Below are 21,162 nucleotides of genomic sequence, written 5' to 3' on the forward strand. Positions count from 1 at the left end.
GTTTCAGCAGCAGCTTCAAGAAAGTCAAAAATATCAGTAACAGCTCCTCCCAGCTCTGCTCTTTCACCATTGCATTCCACAGTGTAAACTAAGAAGGGTCAGCTCAGGCCTGATTCCTCAGTGTCCTCTCACCCGCATGGCGTAATAGCTCGGTGCCTGATGCCAGGCCACTGTTTTCTGCCCCTGGTTCTTTCTGTGTGGTGTGTTCTGGCTAAGAGAACAGTACCCTCTTCTACAGTGGGGCTGCCTTGGCTGACCTTTGTTCCACTCTGAATTTTGTCCTCTTCTGTTGGAACGTAATATTCAAGTGACTAACCTCCCATAGCCAGTATTGTGAAAAAAGTTAGGATGGGGGCAGAAAAGACCAAAATGCCAGCTGGGTGGCAGGGCTGAGAACACAGTGCTGTCTATCCTGACGAAAGGCAGCTTTGTGTCTCTCTTCCTCAGTGACCTGAGAGAGACTTTATTGTACCATCTGGGCTTACGACAAACGCAGGGAATTAAAGGGAGACCTGATTCCCTTTAGTGTTGGGTGCATCTGCTCCATAGATCCATAGTCTCTGCAGTGGAAATGGAGAACTTTCTGACAAGTGGTGATGGCCTTCCACTGAAGGTGAAAGGGCAGGTCGGGGTGGAGCTAGGTACACCCAGTGGAACTGAAACAAATGGATTTTACAGTCAAATATGACATCATTGTTTTCTTAAACAAGTTATACATGTTCATTGTTTAAAACCTAAAACTTAGGCAAAAAATAAAGCAGGAAAAAATCACTGCTAATAAATAGTATTTGTCCTCTTAATTTTGCGTATTTCGTAAGTTGAGATAATGCTTCATGTGCCTTTTTGCAGCTTGTCTGGTTATCTGTTACCATGTAGCACACGCACCTAATTAGTTGCTTTTAAGCCATTTTATTATGTCTCACAATCCTGCCGGTTGACCCGGTTTTGCTGGGTGGCTCTGCTCCTCCAGTTTTGAGGTCCTGGCACACTCAAGACGATGGCTCAGGCACATAGCTGGTGTTTGGTGGGGGGCGGGGGGTGCTGGGACTTCTCCATGAGGTCTCGGGCCTCACTCTTCATGAGGCCTCTATTGTAGGGTGGGCAGATTTCTTTATGGCTCAGGGTTCCCAGAAGTGCAAGAGTAATAGCTGTCAGACACTGAGCTTAAGATCAAAACTGGCACAGCATTACTTCTGCCACATCGTGGTGAAAGCAAGTTACAAGGCAAGCCCAGGTGCCTGGTGGGAGTGCACTGACCACATAAGATCTGAGTACCAGGAGGCCTGGCTCTATGAGAGCCAACTTGGAGATTAGCCACCACAGGTGAAAGTGTGGATGTATTTTCCTCTATCACCTCTAATAGCTGGATAACCCTAGGGTGAATGTACTAGAAAATGTATTCCACTGCTGGATAACTAGGTGGTTTAGATGTTCACTATTACAAAGAGTGTAGTCCTGAACATCACTGTGCTTTGGACTAATTCCTCCCAGTGGTTTTATATGTGAAGCATTGTGCTAGCTCTATCTTGGGTGTGTTTGCTATTTCATGGGATCCTTCCTTGAAGCAACCCTGACAGGCAGGACCTAGTACAGATGACTCAGAGAAGGTTGTCTTGGTTTACAAAGGTCAGTGCCCATCCCATATACCAGTGATTACCACATCAGTACCTCCCAGAGTTTGCATAAAATTCAGGTTTCTGGCCTCGCCTCTCAGAAGTTCTGATCTAACAGCCCAAGAAGAAGGGTTTGGCTCAGTGGATAGAGTGTCGGCCCTCGAACTGAAAGGTCTCGGGTTCGATTCCAGTCAAGGACATGTACCTCGGTTGCAGGCTAGAGATCTGGCCCAGGTCAGGGCAGGTGTAGGAGGCAACCAATCAATGTGTCCCTCTCACATCGATGTTTCTCTCTGTCTCCTCCCTTCCACCCTCTAAAAATCAATGGAAAAATATCCTCAGGTGAGGATTATAAAATAAGAAGGGTCAAGAAGCTAAAATGTTTGAGATTCTTCCAGATTATGCTGAGAGGTGGGGCTGCCCACCACACTGACACTGGCTACCCCAGAGCTCTTCACTAAAGCCCTTGCAGGCTTACAAAGAAGCCAGGAATGTGAGAATTAGAAGAGTGCAGGACTTGATAGAGGACAAGGTTGCTTCTAGATAATTTGGCAGAGGCCAGGATCAGAGAAGATTGCTCCATATAGATAATCCAGGAGGGAGGAGGAGATGGCATTTGAGCTGGCCCTGTAGGCTGGGTAGGAGTCCAGCAGGGAGGGCAGGCTGGGCACACCAGGCAGCAGCAGGAGTGGGTTGGGCTTGGAATGGGCTCAGGACATGTTGGACGAGTGGTAAAGTGTTTAGCAGCATAGGGCACATGATGGTAGTGAGGTCATTCTGGAGGGTCTTGAATGCCAGGTCATCCTCTGGGTAGTGGGAACAGAGAGGATATCAAAGGTGCTGAGCAGGTTGGTGACACAGTTCTAGGATGGGGCTTGTTACGATGCAGCCCATGCTGCAGACCACACCTACGTAGGAAAGATGTCTACTGGGGATGCTCCACAGCTCAAAGGCTGAGGGCCCAAAAGGGGATGATAGTGAACAGGAAAAATGACAGGGACATGGAGGAAAAGCAGCATCTCCCAGGTCCATTTCCACTTTCAGAAGTGCATCAGCCAGTTAGTTATCAGTGTGGGTTAAACTAACTGCACCCCTGCTTTCAAGCCTCAATTATACACCCCTCCCAGTCCCAGAGCTGGCTGCTATCCCTGCCTTCTGGTCACCTCTTGACACAAGATTCCTGTTCCCCCCTGTGAGGAACAAAAACCCAGGGATTGAGTATATCTATCTATCTATAATAATAAAAGCATAATATGCTAATTAGACCAGGCAGCCGAACAACCTTCCAGACAATGCCGGGGCTTTGAGGGCCATGGCAGCCACCATGGCTGTGAGGTACTGAGCCCCTTGCACAAATTTTGTGCATCAGGCCTCTAGTCTAATCTAATAAAAGAGAAACATGCAGATTGACCGCACCTTAGCTATGCCTCAAGCCACGCCCACCAGCCAATCAGAGTGGTGATATGCAAATTAACCCAACCAAGATGGCGGCCAGCAGCCACAGAGCTGGAGCAAGCAGGAGGCTTGGTTGCCCTGGCAATGGAGGAAGCCAAGCTTCCTGCCTGCCCTGGCTGGCTGTGGCCTCCACTCAAGGCAACAAAGTTTCAAATATAGAAGATAAATAAATTCCAGATACCTGGTTCCAGCCATCCTCCACTGGGAGCTTGGGTGGCTGGGGGCCATGGCCAGCCTGCAAACAGCCATCAGCCCCTCACCCAGCCTGGCCAGGCACCCAGTAGGGACCCCCACCCTGAAGGGGCTGTGGCCAGCCTACAAACAGCCATCACTGCCTCACCCAGGCTGGCCAGGCACCCCAGCAGGGACCCCCACCCTGAAGGGGCTGTGGCCAGCCTGCAAACAGCCATCAGCCCCTCACCCAGGCTGGCCAGGCACCTCAGGGGGGACCCCCACCCTGAAGGGGCTGTGGCCAACCTGCAAACAGCCATCAGTCCCTCACCCAGGCTGGCCAGGCATCCCAGCAGGGACCCCCATCCTGAAGGGTCTGTGGCCAGCCTGCAAATAGCCATCAGCCACTTACCCAGGCTGGCCTGGCACCCCAGCAGGACCCCAACTCTGATCCAGGACACCCTTCAGGGCAAACCAGCCGGCCCCCACCCATGCACCAGGCCTGTATCCTCCTATATAATAAAAGGGTAATATGCAAATTGACCCTAACAGCAGAACAACGGAATGACTGGTCACTATGACACACACTGACCACCAGGGGGCAGACACTCAATACAGGAGCTGCCCCCTGGTGGTCAGTGTGCTCCCACAGGGGGAGCTCTGCTCAGCCACAAGCCAGGCTGACGGCTGCCAGTACAGCGGTGGTGGTGGGAGCCTCTCCCGCCTCCTCAGCAGCGCTAAGGATGTCCGACTGCAGCTTAGGCCTGCTCCCCGCTGGCAAGTGGACATCCCCTGAGGGCTCCCGGGCTGCCAGAGGGATGTCTGACTGCCAGCTTAGGCCCGATCCCCCGGGGAACGGGCCTAAGCTAGCAGGTGGTCATCCTCAAAGGGGTCCCAGACTGCGAGAGGGCACAGGCCGGGCTGAGGGACACCCCCACCCCCCACCCCGAGTGCACAAATTTTTGTGCACCAGGCCTCTAGTCTACACTAATAAAAGAGAAACATAGTAATTAGCGTACAACCGCTACCCTTCCCATTGGCTAATCAGGGCAATATGCAAATTAACTGTAAGCCAAGATGGTGGCCGGCAGCCAGGCAGCTTGAAGCGAACATGAGGCTTGCTTGCTCCAGTGATGGAGGAAGCCAAGGTTCCCCACCTGCTGCAGCCTGGCTCTGAGCTCCTGAAGCAGCATCTCCAAAAGATACAATGTTTCAATTATAGAAGCTAAAAGATGGCGGTTAATTTGCATATACCAGTTGCGAGGGAAGACTTGAGGACAACATGGAGGCCAAGCGGTACAGAAGGGAGCTAAGTAGAGGCCTCGAGGACAGAAACGGAGCCAAGGCTGCGAAGGTGGGAGGTGGAAGGGCAAGCCCAGCCACAGCAGCTGTGAGGAGGGGCAGCAGCAGCAGCTTGGAGGGGAAGGGGCAGTGCCTGGGAGCGGGAGGGGAAACCCACCACAGCGCCTGGGAGCTGGGGGGAAACCCACTGGGAGCTGAGGGGAAACCCGCCAAAGGGCCTGGGACCTGAGGGGAAACCCGCCAAAGGGCCTGGGACCTGAGGGGAAACCCGCCACAGCGCCTGGGAGCGGGAGGGGAAACCCCGCCACAGCGCCTGGGAGCTGAGGGGAAACCCCGCCACAGCGCCTGGGAGCTGAGGGAAAACCCGCCACAGCCCTGGGAGCTGAGGGGAAACCCCCCACAGCGCCTGAGAGCTGAGGGGGAACCCCACCATGGTGCCTTGGGAGCTGGGAGGGGGAAACTCACCAAAGCGCCTGGGAGCTGAGGGGGAAACCCCGCCAAAGGGCCCTGGGAGCTGAGGGGAAACCCGCCCACAGCCTCTGGGAGCTGAGGGGGAAACCCGCCACAGCGCCTGGGAGCGGGAGGGGAAACCCGCCACAGCGCCTGGGAGCTGAGGGGAAACCCGCCACAGCGCCTGGGAGCGGGAGGGGAAACCCAGCAGGAGTGGTTGGAAAGCCCGCCACAGCGCCTGGGAGCTGAGGGGAAACCACCTAAAGCGCCTGGGAGCTGAGGGGGAACCCGCCAAGGTGCCTGGGAGCTGAGGGGAAACCCACCACAGCGCCTGGGAGCTGAGGGGAAACCCGCCACAGCGCCTGGGAGCTGAGGGGGAACCCGCCAAGGTGCCTGGGAGCTGAGGGGGAACCCGCCAAGGCGCCTGGGAGCTGAGGGGAAACCCACCACAGCGCCTGGGAGCTGAGGGGAAACCCGCCACAGCCCTGGGAGCTGAGGGGAAACCCGCCACAGTGCCTGGGAGCTGAGGGGAAACCCGCCACAGCGCCTGGGAACGGGAGGGGAAACCCGCCACAGTGCCTGGGAGCTGAGGGGAAACCCGCCACAGCGCCCGGGAGCGGGAGGGGAAACCCGCCACGGCGCCTGGGAACGGGAGGGGAAACCCGCCACAGCGCCTGGGAACGGGAGGGGAAACCCACCACAGGGCCTGGGAGCTGAGGGGAAACCCGCCACAGCGCCTGGGAGCTGAGGGGAAACCCGCCACAGCGCCTGGGAGCTGAGGGGAAACCCGCCACAGCGCCTGGGAGCTGAGGGGAAACCCGCCACAGCGCCTGGGAACGGGAGGGGAAACCCGCCACAGTGCCTGGGAGCTGAGGGGAAACCCGCCACAGCGCCTGGGAACGGGAGGGGAAACCCACCACAGGGCCTGGGAGCTGAGGGGAAACCCGCCACAGCGCCTGGGAGCTGAGGGGAAACCCGCCACAGCGCCTGGGAACGGGAGGGGAAACCCGCCACAGTGCCTGGGAGCTGAGGGGAAACCCGCCACAGCGCCTGGGAACGGGAGGGGAAACCCACCACAGGGCCTGGGAGCTGAGGGGAAACCCGCCACAGCGCCTGGGAGCTGAGGGGAAACCCGCCACAGCCCTGGGAGCTGAGGGGAAACCCGCCACAGCGCCTGGGAGCTGAGGGGAAACCTGCCAAAGGGCCTGGGAGCGGGAGGGGAAACCAGCCACAGCGCCTGGGAGCTGAGGGGAAACCCAGCAGGAGTGGCTGGGACAGGAGGGGAAACTGGCCACAGCCCTGTCACAGGGACAGGCGTCCTCTGGAGCCAGGCCGCTCTGAGCCTGTAGGCCCGTGCATAGGCCCAGAGCGGCCAAAGTCCGGAATGCCGGGCCTACGCTTGCAGGTGCCAAGCGGCGGGGTTGGGGTGAGAACATCCCCAGGACCCAGGCACTCCCAGCTGGCGCACACCCAAGCGGCCAGGAACGGGGCGGGAACGTCCCCTGCAGCGAGTGAGCAGACAGCAGGGCCCTGCTTGCCACTGTCCGTGGCAGCGAGGGGCAAGCAGTCCCTTGCAGGGCCCCCACAGAGAGCAGACACCAGGGCCCTGCTTGCCCCTGCGGTGGCGAGCCAGAGAGAAAACAGCAGGGCGCTGCTTGCCCCTGACCCCAGCAGCGAAGGACAGGCAGTCCCCTACAGAGAGCAGACACCAGGGCCTATGGTGGCATCAAGCAGGCAGGTCCACAGAGAGCAGAGGACCATGGGGAGCAGGTCTAAGCCGTCAGTAGGACATCCCCTGAGGGCTCCCAGATTGGAGAGGGTGCAGATCGGGCTGAGGGACCCCTCCTTCCCCGTACATGAATTTCGTGCACCGGGCCCCTAGTGTATATATAAAAGGCTAATATGCTAAGCATCTGAGTAATGATGTCAAGTAGCCACGCCCAGCTTCTGCTCCCTAGTGACTAGCCTCCTTGCAGTTTCTTCAGCCCAGGAACAGACCTGCTTTATAGCCAGGTGGAAACATTTCACACTTTAACCAAATGTCTGTGAAGCATTTTCCCATGGTTCATCTCATTTGATCCTCACAGAAGTCCTGGAGTAGGTAGATAGGAGACTCAGTGGAATCCTATTTTTCTTTTAATTAGCCGGAAAACGGAGATTTAGAAACTTGACCCAACTGAAAAGAAGTAAGAAATGGTGGACCTTGAAAATGACTTCAGGTTTTCTCACTGTGCAGAATATAGTCAAACACTGCAGTTAAATATTTTACCCTTTGTTCTCCTGTGCATGATCTACAATAATCTGCTTCATATTGATATTTACTACTGTGTTGCTGACAATTACCTGAAAGAAAAGTTGAGGTGCTTCACTGGGCTGGAAAAAGTTTAGCTAAATCAGAAAGCAGGCCTAATTAAGCAAGTTTAATATATAGATATAGATATATATATACATATATATCTATATATATATATTGATATATATACATATATATCATATATATTGATACATATAAAGCTCTTGCTGGTGCCAATCGCACGCATGTGTTTCGATCTGTCATTGTTGATCGTGAATTTGGTTGACACTTCTATTATAGAGAAAGAGCAAATAGTGATATTAAAATATTTCTTCTAATTAATTTCCTTTCAATGTGCGTGAATTCGTGCACTGGGCCACTAGTGGTGTTAATGACCATAATGAGCTGGCTGAGCCTTTGCCAGGAGAAGGCAAGAACCAGACTTTAGAGAGCTGAGGAGGCTGGTGTGGAAGCAGTGGGGCACCCACAATGAGGGTAATTAGATGGTGAAAGAGTTGGTTCTGCAGAGGCTGCCATTTAATCCAAGGGAGACATAGCCAAGTTGGGTAATTTTATTAAGGAAAGCAGAGTGGTGCTCGCTTCGGCAGCACATATACTAAAATTGGAACGATACAGAGAAGATTAGCATGGCCCCTGCGCAAGGATGACACGCAAATTCGTGAAGCGTTCCATATTTAAAAAAAAAAAAAAGGAAAGCAGAGTGAATGACCCTGACCTCTCTGCATAGGAGAGATTTATACTGCAGTTCCACCAAGTAGCCTGGAGGGGGAGACAGTGGCTGAGGCTACAAAACTGCTTCTTGGGACTGTCAAGGTCAGGTGGTGGAGTGAGGATTAGCATTCCAGAGCCAAATCTGGCTCCATGACCTGTCTGGTCTCTGATCACTCAGGCTGGAGGGGCAGCCACTTTCAAACAGGGATAATGCAGGTGGGAGGGAGTCCAGGGAAGGCTGTGGTAACTGGCACCCAGGTTTGGAGGCAGGGCCCAGAGACAATATCAGTGCAGGGAACTAACAGGGGGAAGTGGGTCTGGGAAGAAAACTCCCTCCTCCCCATTAGCCTTGCGCAATACACTCAAGGCCATGCCCCACAAAATGAGTTGGCAGAGCAGCTTGGGGGATAACTTCCCACTTCTGTTAATGGGGAACCCTGGGCTCCTCCCTGTATAGACAGCAAGGCAGGCCACAGAAGCGGGTGGAGGAGGATTAAGTAATACAAACCCAGGGGGGAAAGGCCCAGGGCCTGAGGCCTGCAGCTGTGTAGGCATCTGCAGCAGCTCCCCCAGCAGGCCCCACAAGGGCACTGGGCCTGGGGCCTCCCAGTGCTTGCATTTCTGAGTTTCACAAGAGTGCTTCCCAGACATCTCAAGATGGATCTCCTCAATTAACCCACTTTAAGAGGCCACCCACACCCTCCCCTGCCTGCCATCCTGGGCCTATGGGCTCACTGCTGGGAGCAACTTCTGAAAGCAGGGGAGCTGACCAACCAAAACTGTGTTTTTCTTAACTCCTCTTCCTCTTCTGGATGCTAAATTAAATTCCCTCAAAGTCGAATAGGGCCACCCAGAACCAGATGCCAAAAGGAGGGCCAGGTGGGTTGGTCTTCCACTGGCTTGCACCAGTACAGCTGATCTGGTTGTGAAATAAATACACCAGCCAACTAATCAACAGCTGCTGCCCCAATCTGCCAGTTCATCCCCTGGGACACCCTGGCCCTCCCCTTGGTAAAGGGGTAATGCCTGGCAGCATGGCATCTTCCGAACTGATTAGCCAGTGCCGAAGTGCTCCTGATGGTCAAATATTTTAATACTGCCATGGAGTGGGGCCCCTTCTGCAGCGTGTGAACGTAAAGGGGACTCCTTGGCAGACCTGACAAGCTCAGTGATGGAAAGTACCCACACAGAATGGTCTGGACATAAATTCCTAACTGGGCAGGTCAGAGCAGGTAGTCACGTCCCCGTCCTATAGCTTTCTTAGCCAAGGTCAATCTTCATACCCCACGCAGCCCTGTCCATTGTTCTTATGCAGCTCATCACATTGTTCTTATGTGATGACAGAAATGTCAGAGTAATTTTCTTTCCCAGACCCCTCGGAGGCACAACTGCAGGCGCCAGAGCACAAACATGAGACTCCTCTTTGTTATCTTGCTGCCTGCATACCATCTCTATGTGCTGTACATGTTAAATGTTAACTCTCCTGTATCCACCAACGTAAAAGAAGTCTCTCTCCATTTTGCTTTTTATCCAATCCGAGGAATTTCCCCAATTTGCTTTCTCATGCCTCCTTAACCTTCTACCAATGGATTTTATGTAACCTTTCTTACTTTCTCTTCTTTGATTCTAAATGCATTTTTTAAAAACTGCATAACTACCATTCTCCAGAGCATTTTCTCAACCCGCTAAGGTCTTACTTCTGGGCATGTTCTCACATAAACTCATAAAAATTTCTATAGGTTTGTATTTCCTTTCATTGACCAGAGAAACTGGAGAGCTGGCCTAGAGATCAAGCTCCCCGCCCCCAGCACAGCACCGAATTGCTGACCTTCTAGCCATGCTTTAGCCAGAGGGGAGGGTCCAGATGCTGGCTTTGGGGTGGTTTCCCAGTGGTTTTATCTACCCCATCAACCTCCCTGAAGTCAAAGCTAATAAATGAAGCGCTCATCTGACAAGAAAGGCTCTCCACAACTTACTGAGTGAAAACAAACGTGTATTAAATGATTCCATACACAATAAAACACTCCCAAAAACCTATTGTGTTTGAATGTAAATGCATACAAAAAGGTCTTGAAGGAATACATGCCAGTTAGTGTGTGTTCTAGAATGTATTCCAGAATCTCTAGAATGGAGAAGGAAGGTGTCTTTGGAGTGTGTGTTGTTTGTAGGGTGCTCCCAGATTTTTACTCTGTATTTTAAGTTGTAGGTTGAATTGTGTCCCTAAACATTCATATGTTGAAGTCCTAACAAGCACTTGAGAATGGGACCTTATTTGGAAATAGGGTTGTGGCAGATGTATTAGTTAAGGTGAGATCACACTAAAGTATGGTGGGCCCCTAAAATGACTGGTGACCTTATAAAAAAGAGACATTTGCACACAGACATGTGCACAGGGAGAACAGGGGTGGTGCGTCTCCAAGCCCAGGAACGCCAAAAATTGCCCACAAACCACCAGAAGGCAAGGGAGAAGCCTGGGACAGGTTTCTCTCATGGCCCTCATAAGTAGTCAACTCTGCCTTTGGCCTCCAGGATGGTGAGACAACACATTTCTATTGTTTCAGCCGCTCAGTTTGTGGTGGTTTGTTACAGCCACCTCAGGAAACAAATATACTTTGATAGTTAAATATTGCAGTGAGAAATCCCTTGCAATAGTGGCCAGAATGTACAATGAGTATTGCTTGTGAAATTAAAAATCAAATGTGTATCTTTGCAAAGCATGTTATTGAGCTAATCCCACACTCTAGCACCACTCCCTGTGCTGATACATGGGTCTTGTCATTTTACGTAGCAACCACCCATTACCAGCCCTTTTATGGACGAGGTGATTGCCCAAGCTCACACAGCTTGAGTGACAGTGCAGGATGGAAGCTCTGGCGGCTGGACCCCAAGCCTAATGCCCTGTGCACTTCTCCTGGGGCCCACTCCCAGCTTTCCCGGCTTTCTGGCCTCTAATCCATCATGCATTTATCAGTTGTGGTGGGCAGAGGCACCTAGGGTGTGGTGGGAAGACCCCTGAGACTGGGAGTCAAACAGTCCTGGATTCAAATCCTGACTGTTATTTATACTTGAGTGACCTTGGGTGAAGCATCACCCATTTGGTGAGTCGCAGTTTCCTCATCTATGACATCATCATGAAAAGCCCTTTACAAACTGTAAAGAGCTGTGTACAGGGGTTTGTTGTAATGTCTCTAGTACCTTATCCTGATGTTTCTTTTTGCCTAAAACAGGGCCAACTTTCCCCAGCAGCCCCTGGAAACCCTTATTGGCTAAACCATCCCTCAGCTGTGGGACTGGATCACCCTATCCATGCAGTGAGCATTTTTTCCCTCTCTCATGTCTGCTGAGCACTCACTGCTTCCCAAGCCTCCTTGTGGGAGGCAGAATAATGGCCCCCAAAGATGTCCACATCCTAATCTCTGGAACCTGTTAATATGTCACCTACCATGGCAAAGAGGACTTTGTAGTTGTGGTTCAATTAAAGACTTTAAGAGGGGGTGATTCTCCCTGCTACTTGGTTGGGCCTGCTGTGACCACAAGAGTTCTTACAAAGAGGGGCAGGAGAGTCAGAATCAGAGGAGGAGATGTGATGACAGAAGCAGGTCAGAGAGAGAGAGATTTAGAGATGCTACACTGAGCCTTGAAGATGGAGGGAGGGGCCACGAGCCAAGAAATGCAGATGGCTTCTGCAAAGGCAGGCAAGGAAACAGATTCTCCCCCACAGCCTCTGAAGGAGCGCAGCCCTGCTGACACTTGGTTTTAGAACTTCTAACCTACAAAACTGTTACATAATAAGTTTGTGTTGTTTTAAGCCACTAAATTTGTAATCATCGTTACAATAGCACAGGAAACTGGTGTACCCCTCCTAAGTGTTTTGCAGGCATAATCCCTTTACTCCTCATCACATTTGAAGGTGGGTACGACTATTGAGGAGCTTGTCCAAGGTCACACGGCAGGTAAAGGGAGCTGGGATTGAAACCCTGGAAGTCCAGCTGCAGAACTTTCGCCCTTCAGCAAGGTGCCTGCAGCCTCTGTAGGGCTGTGTCTTAGACATCTCGTGTCTCCCAGTAGCTCCCTCCACCACGGGGCAGATTCTCCCTGCATGTGGGTTGGTTCTGTCTCTTGAAACCAGAACCTTGGATTTCTTGGGTTCCTGGCTCACTATGCTCTGAAGTCTATGTGCTTCTGGAGGGGAGATGCTCCCACTGTGCCCCCTGCTGGCAGGCAGGTTCTTGGCAGCATTCCTTAAGGGATGGAGGAGGGTGTTGACCTCAGATCAGGGGCCTGAATGGAGGGACCGGCCATTCACAGACTGACATGCCTTGAGGAAGTCACAGCACCTGCAACTGCCCAGCTACTCTCAGAGGCCTGACAGAGAAGCACCACCCTGCTCTCCCATCCTGTATGTCTGCCTGTGAGTGTGGGAGGGAGGCTGTCAGATCACACAGAGCCTTCTCCCCATTTTAGAGCCATTTCACATTCTCCCCAGCTGGCAACCCAGCCCAGTCGGACAGCTCTGGTAGGAAGTCTTGGCAAGCCACTCCCCTTCTCTCAGCCCCCTCCCCCCTTCCTGGGAGCCTCAGGCTGGCCTGGTCCCTCTTAGGAGAGGTCACAGCCAGGCTGCCTGGTCTGCCTGACCATAGCTCTTCATCACTCTGTGTAGCCCCTTCCTCCCTAAGCCACCAGCTCAGCTCCACTGCAAACCCCACCTCCACTGACTAAAAATAACTTCCCTCCGCTGTGCTGCTCCCTCCTGGGTTCCTGCAGGTGTTAATATTCTCCCAGCCAGGCTGAGAGCCTCGTGCTAGGCAGACTGCAGGCCAGTAATTAGGTTAACTTCCCTCCTGCCAGGGACAGGGGCAGGCGGGCTGGTGGGGCTGGATAGGGGTGATTGGAAATGGAAATGCTCTTTTCATGGGCTGGGGTGATTTTGTGTGTGAGTATGTGTGTTGCGTGGTGTGTGTGATATGTAATGTGCTTATGTATGTGTGGGGTGGTACAAGTAGTATGTGTATATGATATGTGGTGTGTGTATATGAAGTGTATATGAAGAGCACCTTGTTCTCGCCCAGAAACTTCCACGGCTGCCATCTCCTTGCATGCCTGTGAGGAGGCCTCTGTCACAAACAGGAAAGCAGAGAGGAACTGCCCAGCCAGCCCCACCCCAGTATGAGCCCAGTGCAGCTTTAGCTGCCTTTACGGGACAGTTTCTCTGTCTTAGGCACCTACTGGGCATGGGGATGTGGGGACAATTAGCAACTGAGGCTCAAGTCAAGTGACCTTGCCAGCAGTGATTGGTGGGTGGGACCTGAGTCCTCACAGAAGCCTGAGCAGACACCAGCCCAAGGTACCTTCCAGAGGGGAGGAGCAAGGTCATGGCTCCACTGTTGGGAGGGAAGGACTGTGGCAGAGGCCACAGGAGAGGGGGGAGAGTGCTGGCACGGAAGCAGAGGCCACGACCGGTGATTGGTGCCAGGCAAGGTCTCCCTAACGGGCCCTGACGTGACTTAGACACATTTATTGCGATGTGTGTTTAAAGGGTAGAAACAGTACATTCTGGCCTGCATTGCTCATACAGGCTGAGTACAAACAGGAGCTGATTTAAAGAGAAAGCTAAATAGCCGTATAGAAGGTATTCAGAGGAGCAAAACGTGAAGATAGAACACAAACTGTGGCACTGTGCTTCATTATAAATTGAACATCATGCTTCCCAGTTCAACAGAACCTTCCAGAAGGAAGAGTCCAGAAGGCTGGAGTAGTCCTGAAGGACAGCCTAGAAGATGAGGCTGCTGAAGGCCAACAAGAGCTCACCTCCCGCTGTGCCCTGGCCAGGCAGCTCAGTTGGTTAGAGCGTCGTGCAAACACACCAAGGTTGCAGGTTTGATCCCCAGTCAGGGCACATACAAGAGGCAACCAATGAATGCAGAAATAAGTGGAACGACAAATCTCTCTCTCTCTCTCTCTCTCTCTCTCTCTCTCTCTCTCCCCCCCCTCCCTTTCTTCCTCTCTCTCTCTCTCTCTCTCTCAAAACCAGTCAATAAAATAAAATAAAAAAGAGTTCACCTCACTCTATACCTCCCCACCCCTCCAGGTCCCCAAGGCTGTAGAGCAGTGATGGCGAAACTTTTGAGCTCGGCGAGTCAGCATTTTGAAAAACCCTAACTTAACTCTGGTGCCGTGTCACATATAGAAATTTTTTGATATTTGCAACCATAGTAAAACAAAGACTTATATCTTTGATATTTATTTTATATATTTAAATGCCATTTAACAAAAATCAACCAAAAAATGAGTTCGCGTGTCACCTCTGACATGCGTGTCATAGGTTCGCCATTGCTGCTGTAGAGCCTTGAGCAAATTAACTTCTCTGGCTTCAGCTTCCACACCAGTAAAATGAGCTGATGAGGCCCATTGCCAGGCTGGCTGGCAGGATTAAGTATCCAAGGTTACAACACACAGTGGGCACTCAATAGTTGGTGACTATCCTTGGGATTTTCCTCACTAGGAGGTCAGGGCCCCCTGTGGCTCACAAGATGCCTCCTGGTCTGAGGGTGGGGCTGCTGGGAGGAGGGCTCTGGCTCGGCCATGCAAGAGCCAGAGATAAAGAAGCAGGGGTCTGAGGAGCAGCCACAGGCCTCACAGATGCACAGGGTCTCACTACTTCCCTCCCAACCCCCCCGCCACACACACACACAGGGCTGGGCCAGCATGATTCTAGTCACCTGAATCCATTGCACACATAACACACAAGCACATCTTGCTGGTGCATGTTTTTGTGCATGGATGCACATGTGGGGCCCATGTTGGTGTAGGGTTAAGTATGTGCGTGTATGTCAGGAGTTGTGTGATTCAATGTGTGTCTGAGGGTTGTACAGGTGTAGAGGAGGCATAGATAGGTTTGTGAGTGTTTATCTGAGTTGAGCAGGCTGGCCTCTAGCTCAAAAAGCAAATTCAGCCTGCCAGGGTCCCTGAAGGAGTAATTAAAGCAAGACCAGGGGGGAGAAAGAGACCCTGCTGACATTAGTGCATTGGGAGGTTTTTAGTGTGTAATTAAGTGCATAAATGCTGCATGTGTGCACGCACACATGTGCGGGCCTTTTCCAGACAGGCCAGCTCTCTCCCTGTCCCACACTGACAGCCTGCCCCAAGTCATCTGCCTCTCCCCAGAACAGGGCCGCTGGAGTGGGCAGGCTGGGGTTGGTCCAGTCCAAGGCCCGGGAACTCCCAGGAGTTCCTTCCTGGCTCTGCTTCCCAGCCCTGCCCCCAGCTCACTCAGCCTGCTGGGTCAGCTCGGGCTGAGTCTGGGGCTCTGGCAGATCCCTGCAAGGACATGAGTTATCTGTCCTTTCATGTAAGGATTTCCACAGCTCGGAGAAGGCTCCTCTGGGACCACAGTCAGGCCTCATAGAAGAGATGCACCCGGGCTAGTATCCCATGAAGGGACCCTCAGTCAATCCACTCCTACCTCTGGGTCCCTGAGGGTCTGGTTCATTGTGGATGTGCTTCTCCCATAGGCAGGCCATCTCTAGGCATCTCTGTCCCAGCACATCTTGCTGGTGCATGTTTCTGTGCATGGATGTACATGTTGGTGTGTATAAGTGTGTGCTGTGTATGTCAGGAGTTGTGTGATGCGATGTGTGTCTGAGGGTTGTACAGGTGTAGAGGAGGTGTTGATAGGTTTGTGAGTGTGTGTACGTTGATGAGTAGACAAGGCATGGATCCTAGAGCAAGTAAGCCTGAAACATTGCTGGAGGCAAAAATGACAAACTGAAGCTGTCCTACTTTGGGCACTTCATGAGAAAGCAGGGTTCTTTGGAAAAAGCAATAATGCTGGGAAAAATAGAAAGCAGCAGGAAAAGAGGAAGACCAAATATGGATGAACTCCATAAAAGGAGCCACAGACATGAGCCCAGCTGAGCAGAGCTATTGAGGACAGGACATCGTGACCATCACTCATTTACAGGAATCACCAGGAATCAGAGCGAACTCAATGGCACATAACAACAGCAATGAGGCATGACTGTGGCACATGTATGGGGTGTGTGCACAGGATGTGCATATGAGGCACAGGTGTGGGACAGGTAATTGGGATGTGTCTATGGGCCGTGTATATGGGGCATATATAGGAGCATGGGGACATGCATGTGGCATGGATGTGAGATACATGTGAGCTGTGTGAGTTGGATGCGTGTGTGTTATGTGGATGTGTGCAATGGGTTCAGGTGACTGGAAACTATTCTGCTGAGAGACAGATGCTGGAGATAAAACTGGGTCACATCCTTCAAGATAGCCTCAGCTGCTATCTCTGCAGCCTCCCCTACTCCCTTCTCACCCCCCACCAGTGCCTTGACCAGGTTGGAAAATGTGGAGGGGCCTCTGCCCCAGGCCTCCAAGGATAGCTCGCCACACACTTCTTGGGGGTAAGGGTCCTCAGGCCAGGACACCCACTAGGGGGACAGTCTGAATGCTTCCTGGACATAGTAGGTGCCCAGTGTAAGATGGAGGGACAATGGGTGGTGGGTGATGATTACAGTGACCTGCCAAGGACAGAGAAAAGGCGTATGTCTAAGGCTACAGCGATGGCTAAAGGGGCAGGGCTGCCCTCTGCCCTGCCCCAAACCCTCCTTTGTCCCTTTGCTGACGTTCTCATCTTGTTTCCATCCCGTCTTCTTTCACTCATTTTCTCTCCTCACTCTAGCATTCCCTCTCCTGGGCATTAATTATTTTTTCTTAAAATATGATATGCACCCAGAAAGTGTAGAAATCTTCCATATACAGCTCAATTAATTTTCACAAATTGAACACATCCATGTACCCAGCATCCAGATCAAGAAACAGAATATTACTAGCCTTCCTGTACCCTTTCTAGTCACCACTTCCCAAGGATAACCACTCTGACTTCTAACACTGTAGATTAGTTTTGTCTAATTAGTCATTTTTAACCCCTGCACCTGAGTCCTTCCCAACTCAGGAGCAACATTAACCCTTTCATGAATGTGAGAGGTGAGGAGAAAGCAGTATGGTCATGCTATCTGTCCCCACTTCCCTACCCACTGATGGCAGGCAAAGGATGAAGGACCTAGCTGGCCCTCATCACAGACACCTGTCAAGAGTCTCCACAGCCCCTGCTTGAGTGTTTCAAGGCTAAAATCCATAGCTTGACAATGAATAACCTCTCTATATAAAAGCCTAATATGCAGTGTCCCCTCCGGAGCTCAACCTACTGGGAGTCTGATTGCTCGCTATGACATGCGCTGACCACCAGGGGGCGGTGGGGAATGAAGGACGGCCCCGGCAGGCAGCCACTAGGGACCCTACCCGTGCACAAATTTCATGCACTGGGCCTCTAGTTAATTTATATAAGTGTGTTAGTTAGGGCAATGTTAGCTGCTATAACAAACTCTAAAATTTCAGTAACTTATCACTACTTATTATTTCTCATTCTATAACAGTCTTATGCTGATGTTCTTGGTCAGCAGGCAGCTCTTCTCCATGTGATGATACAGGTACCCAAACTCCTTCCATCTTGTGGCTCTCTCTCCCCTCCCCAGGGCCTTGGAGTTTTGAGCATCCTGCCAACAGACAGGAGAAGAGGACAAAGAGGGCCACCTGCTCTTTAGGTGGCTTTTCCAGGAAAATGTCACTTCTGCCTACATTCCATTGGTGAGAATTAGTCACATGGTTTATATACGTGCAAGGAATGTTGGGAGATATAGTCCTTGGATGGGCATTCATGTCCCATTGACAATTCTCTTCTCGGGAAGCAGAGAATGAACATTTGGTGGGCTTCTCTGTCACTGTGGGCCTCATAGGGAGGGGGAGCTCACAAAGGACACAATCTCTTCGCTCTGCCTCTACCTTGCTGGGAGGGCAGAGTTCACTGACTCAGTGCCTCATTCACTTATCCATTTGAATGACTTCTCACTCATTCATTAATTTGCAAATTCATTTACTCATTTCCCCACATCTTTACAACACTATATCCACGTTCTGTGCACACACATCCATACGTATATCTACACCTCCTATATACCCTGTCAAGAACTAAGGGGCAGAGTAGCTCCACTGGCCAGAGTCACACACCCACCATGTGGACAGCTCACGGTGGGCTCTGGGGTCCCAAGAGGTCCAGGGGGAGAAGGGGACATATGAAGAGCTGAGGAATTGGCAATCTGGTTCTAGGAGGTCTGTCCCTCCCATAGGATCCACATTCGAGGGCCTGAGTGGATTCAAGCCTCAGGGAGGAGAAGGAGCTCTATGCCCTGGTCATGGCAGGGGCCAGGGCCGCAGACTTGGGAAGTAGAAATAAGACCTATGCACAGCTCTGAGGCCAGTGGTTCAGGGGACAAGCTTGGCTTTGAGTCAGCCAGATTATGGCTCAAGTCATTGGCCAGGTCACCTATGGATTAGGGGGCTATGGGCAGCTCTGAACCTCGCTGACCCTCAGTGATCTCATCTGTGAGATGGACAATGATCCTCAGCTCATGGGCTCATTGTGAGAATTAGAGGTAATGAGGATGAGCATAATCTCTGGGATACGGCAGAGTTCAAAGTGGGCCACTCTCACTCCTGGGTCCAGACTAAGGGGAACCTGGGTCTGTGGGGAATTTAATTCCAAGTCCCCCGAGTGCATAATCCCCCAACTCCAGCCAGGGATGGCCTTGGGCCAGGGTGGGGCTAAACCATTGCCTCAGTTGTGAGGCCTTGGGTAGGGGAGGGAATTCCCATGTAAAGTCCTAAGGCAGAGCAGGCAGAGCCCACAATCTCAGAGTATAGCCCCTTCCTCTCTCTACCACTTCCCCTGGTCCCAGCAAAAGCTTCCTTCCTTCACATTACATCCCAGAGATCTGCACCTTCCCAAAGGACCCGAATGAAGGCGATGCTTAAACCGGAGCAATGGCCCCTTAGGGTAGATTTACAAGTTGAGAGGAAAGCAGGAGACCTAAAGGAGGAGTGAGCCTAGGGGAGGTGAATAGGGAAGGCTGCCGCCTCTGCTCATTTTTTATTAAAGATCTGCTTCAAGGTCAGTCCTGCCCGTCTGCCACAAGGGACTCCTCAATTTCCCAGGCTCTGCAAAGAGAGAGAGATAGGCTGTAAGGAGAGGAAGGAAATGGAGAGGAAGAGGCCTGGGGTGGGCCAGGCAGAGAGGCACAGAGAGGAAGAGGCAGTGTGGTTCTCGAACACAGTGTGGGCCCAGCAGAGTGCTGGACTCTGCGGGGGCACCAGGGTGGCAGGGAAGGGAGTGCGGAGAGAGAAAGGACAACAGCAGAGAAACACTGATGGATTGGACCAGGGGCAAAGAGTGAACAATTAAGGTATCGGATGGGGAGAGGGATATAGATGCCAGGTTTTATTATTTTCCAGGTAAAAAGACACCAGAACATCACTGGCCTTTCCCCTACATCACCAATTCACTGCAAGCTATGGCAGTGAGAAGATCTATAATAATTAGAAAAGGAATACAACCCTCAGAGACAGGTATTACTAGCCCCATCTTACAGATCAGAAAAACTGAGGCTCAGTGAGGCTTTCACAACGCCACACAGCTAGTCAGCAGCAATCTGGGCTTTGGGCAGGGGAACAGCACCAGGCACGAGGAGTACGAGGAGTATGAGTTCTAGTGTCAATGAGGGCCATAGCATCAGTTCTGCAATTTCAGGAGGGACTGTGGGTCCAACTCAAAGAGTATGACTCCAGAGATACGGCAGATTAAAGACGGCCACCAATTCCGGGCCCCTCCTCCCATTAAGAGATGGAATCTATGTCCCCCACCTTTGAATATAAGTGAGGGAGTGCGATTTTAAATGGAACAGGCTCTGTAACCGCTTTAACAAATAGAAAATGGGGAAAGTGATGTGTGTTTTGAGTTCTGGCTTTAAGAGATTAGCAGCTTCTAATTCCTCTCTTTTGGAACAGTTGCTTCCAGATCCCTGAGCTGCCATATGAGAAGCCTGACAACTCTGCTAGTGACAACACAAGAGGAGGCCTGAGACTACCTGGAGAAGGCAAGAAGGAAAGCTGAGCCCAGCCCTCCGGCCATCCCCACCAGAGCCCAGACCTTCCAATCCACAACCATTAATCAGCTGAAAACCACCAGGTGATTCCATTTAATGCTTCATGGAGCAGAAGAGTCACTTAGACAAGTCCTGCCCAAATTTCTGATCCACAAACTTGTGAGATATAATAAAATGGTTGTTGTTTTGAGTCATTAAGTTTTGGAATATTTGTTACGCAGCAATAGATGGCCATTAGAGTAGGTCTGGAGAGCACTCAGACACCATTCCATTTAACAAGCACTTAAGGTGGTTCTGATGCAGAGAGTTGAGGAAACACTTTGAGAAGCACCGGATGAGAGGGAATGACTTCAAAGCCAAGTGCCCCCAAGGTGTGTGTCTACCTCCCATTATACAAAAATATAAATGGAAAGAGACAGGCAGAGCCAGAGAAAAAAAGAGCAGAGTAAATTGAGGGGTGGAGAGGGAGGAAAAGGGGTGGTGGAGGAGGACAGACAATAGCTTCGAGACAGACAAAAAAACCCAGACAACTCAATTCAACAAGCAATGATTCTTGCCCCTCTGCTGGTGTTGGATATATGGAGGTAGCCATGACCCAACCCTGCCTTCATGAAGTTCATATCCTAGACACAGGGTGGCACAGAGAGAGGGTGGCAGAGGTAGGGCAAAATAAGAGAGAAAGAGCAGAGCTAATTCTGAGGTCAAGGTCACTATAAGCCACTGTCTGGGCCTGGGAACTCTGGTGAGTGGAGACACCAGCCTGGCTTGGCCAGGTCTCTCATCACAGGGTCTTTCCTGCCCTTGCCTCTGAGCATGAGGCCCCTGGCAGAGATGATCAGGCAACAGGGGGTGGGAGGATGGGCACCTGGAAAGGGAGTTGGCCCTGGAGCTGAGTGTTGAAGGACATGGAAATAGAAAAAGGTGCTGCAGCAAATATAAAGGCTAGTGGGAGATACAGCATTGGCTGGTGGGCGAGGAGACAGGGAAGGCAGACAATGCCAAATTTAGTGACAGATTGAAGGCAAGTGAGTCGGGCTATGGGAGAGCTTGAATCGCTCTAGGTGCAGGGCTCTGAATCAGACACTGAGTCTCATGTCTACTTTGGAAAGGTTTATTTATGGCACTATTGTTCCAT

At 51.6% G+C, this 21,162-nt stretch overlaps 1 long non-coding RNA gene and 1 other non-coding gene across 2 annotated transcripts; both read left to right on the forward strand.

Annotated features, from left to right (window-relative positions):
* The first annotated feature begins 7,876 nt into the window (after window positions 1-7,876).
* On the forward strand, window positions 7,877-7,983 carry LOC111825902. The gene has a single exon (XR_002829138.1). It is a non-coding gene; the product is annotated as a U6 spliceosomal RNA (small nuclear RNA).
* A 6,510-nt stretch (window positions 7,984-14,493) lies between these two features.
* On the forward strand, window positions 14,494-20,221 carry LOC106697084. Its single transcript, XR_001348108.2, has 2 exons — window positions 14,494-17,676; window positions 19,930-20,221. It is a non-coding gene; the product is annotated as an uncharacterized LOC106697084 (long non-coding RNA).
* The last annotated feature ends 941 nt before the right edge of the window (window positions 20,222-21,162 follow it).

This window comes from Myotis lucifugus, unplaced genomic scaffold, assembly GCF_000147115.1.
Source record: "Myotis lucifugus unplaced genomic scaffold, Myoluc2.0 scaffold_45, whole genome shotgun sequence".
Classification (NCBI taxonomy): Eukaryota; Metazoa; Chordata; class Mammalia; order Chiroptera; family Vespertilionidae; genus Myotis; species Myotis lucifugus.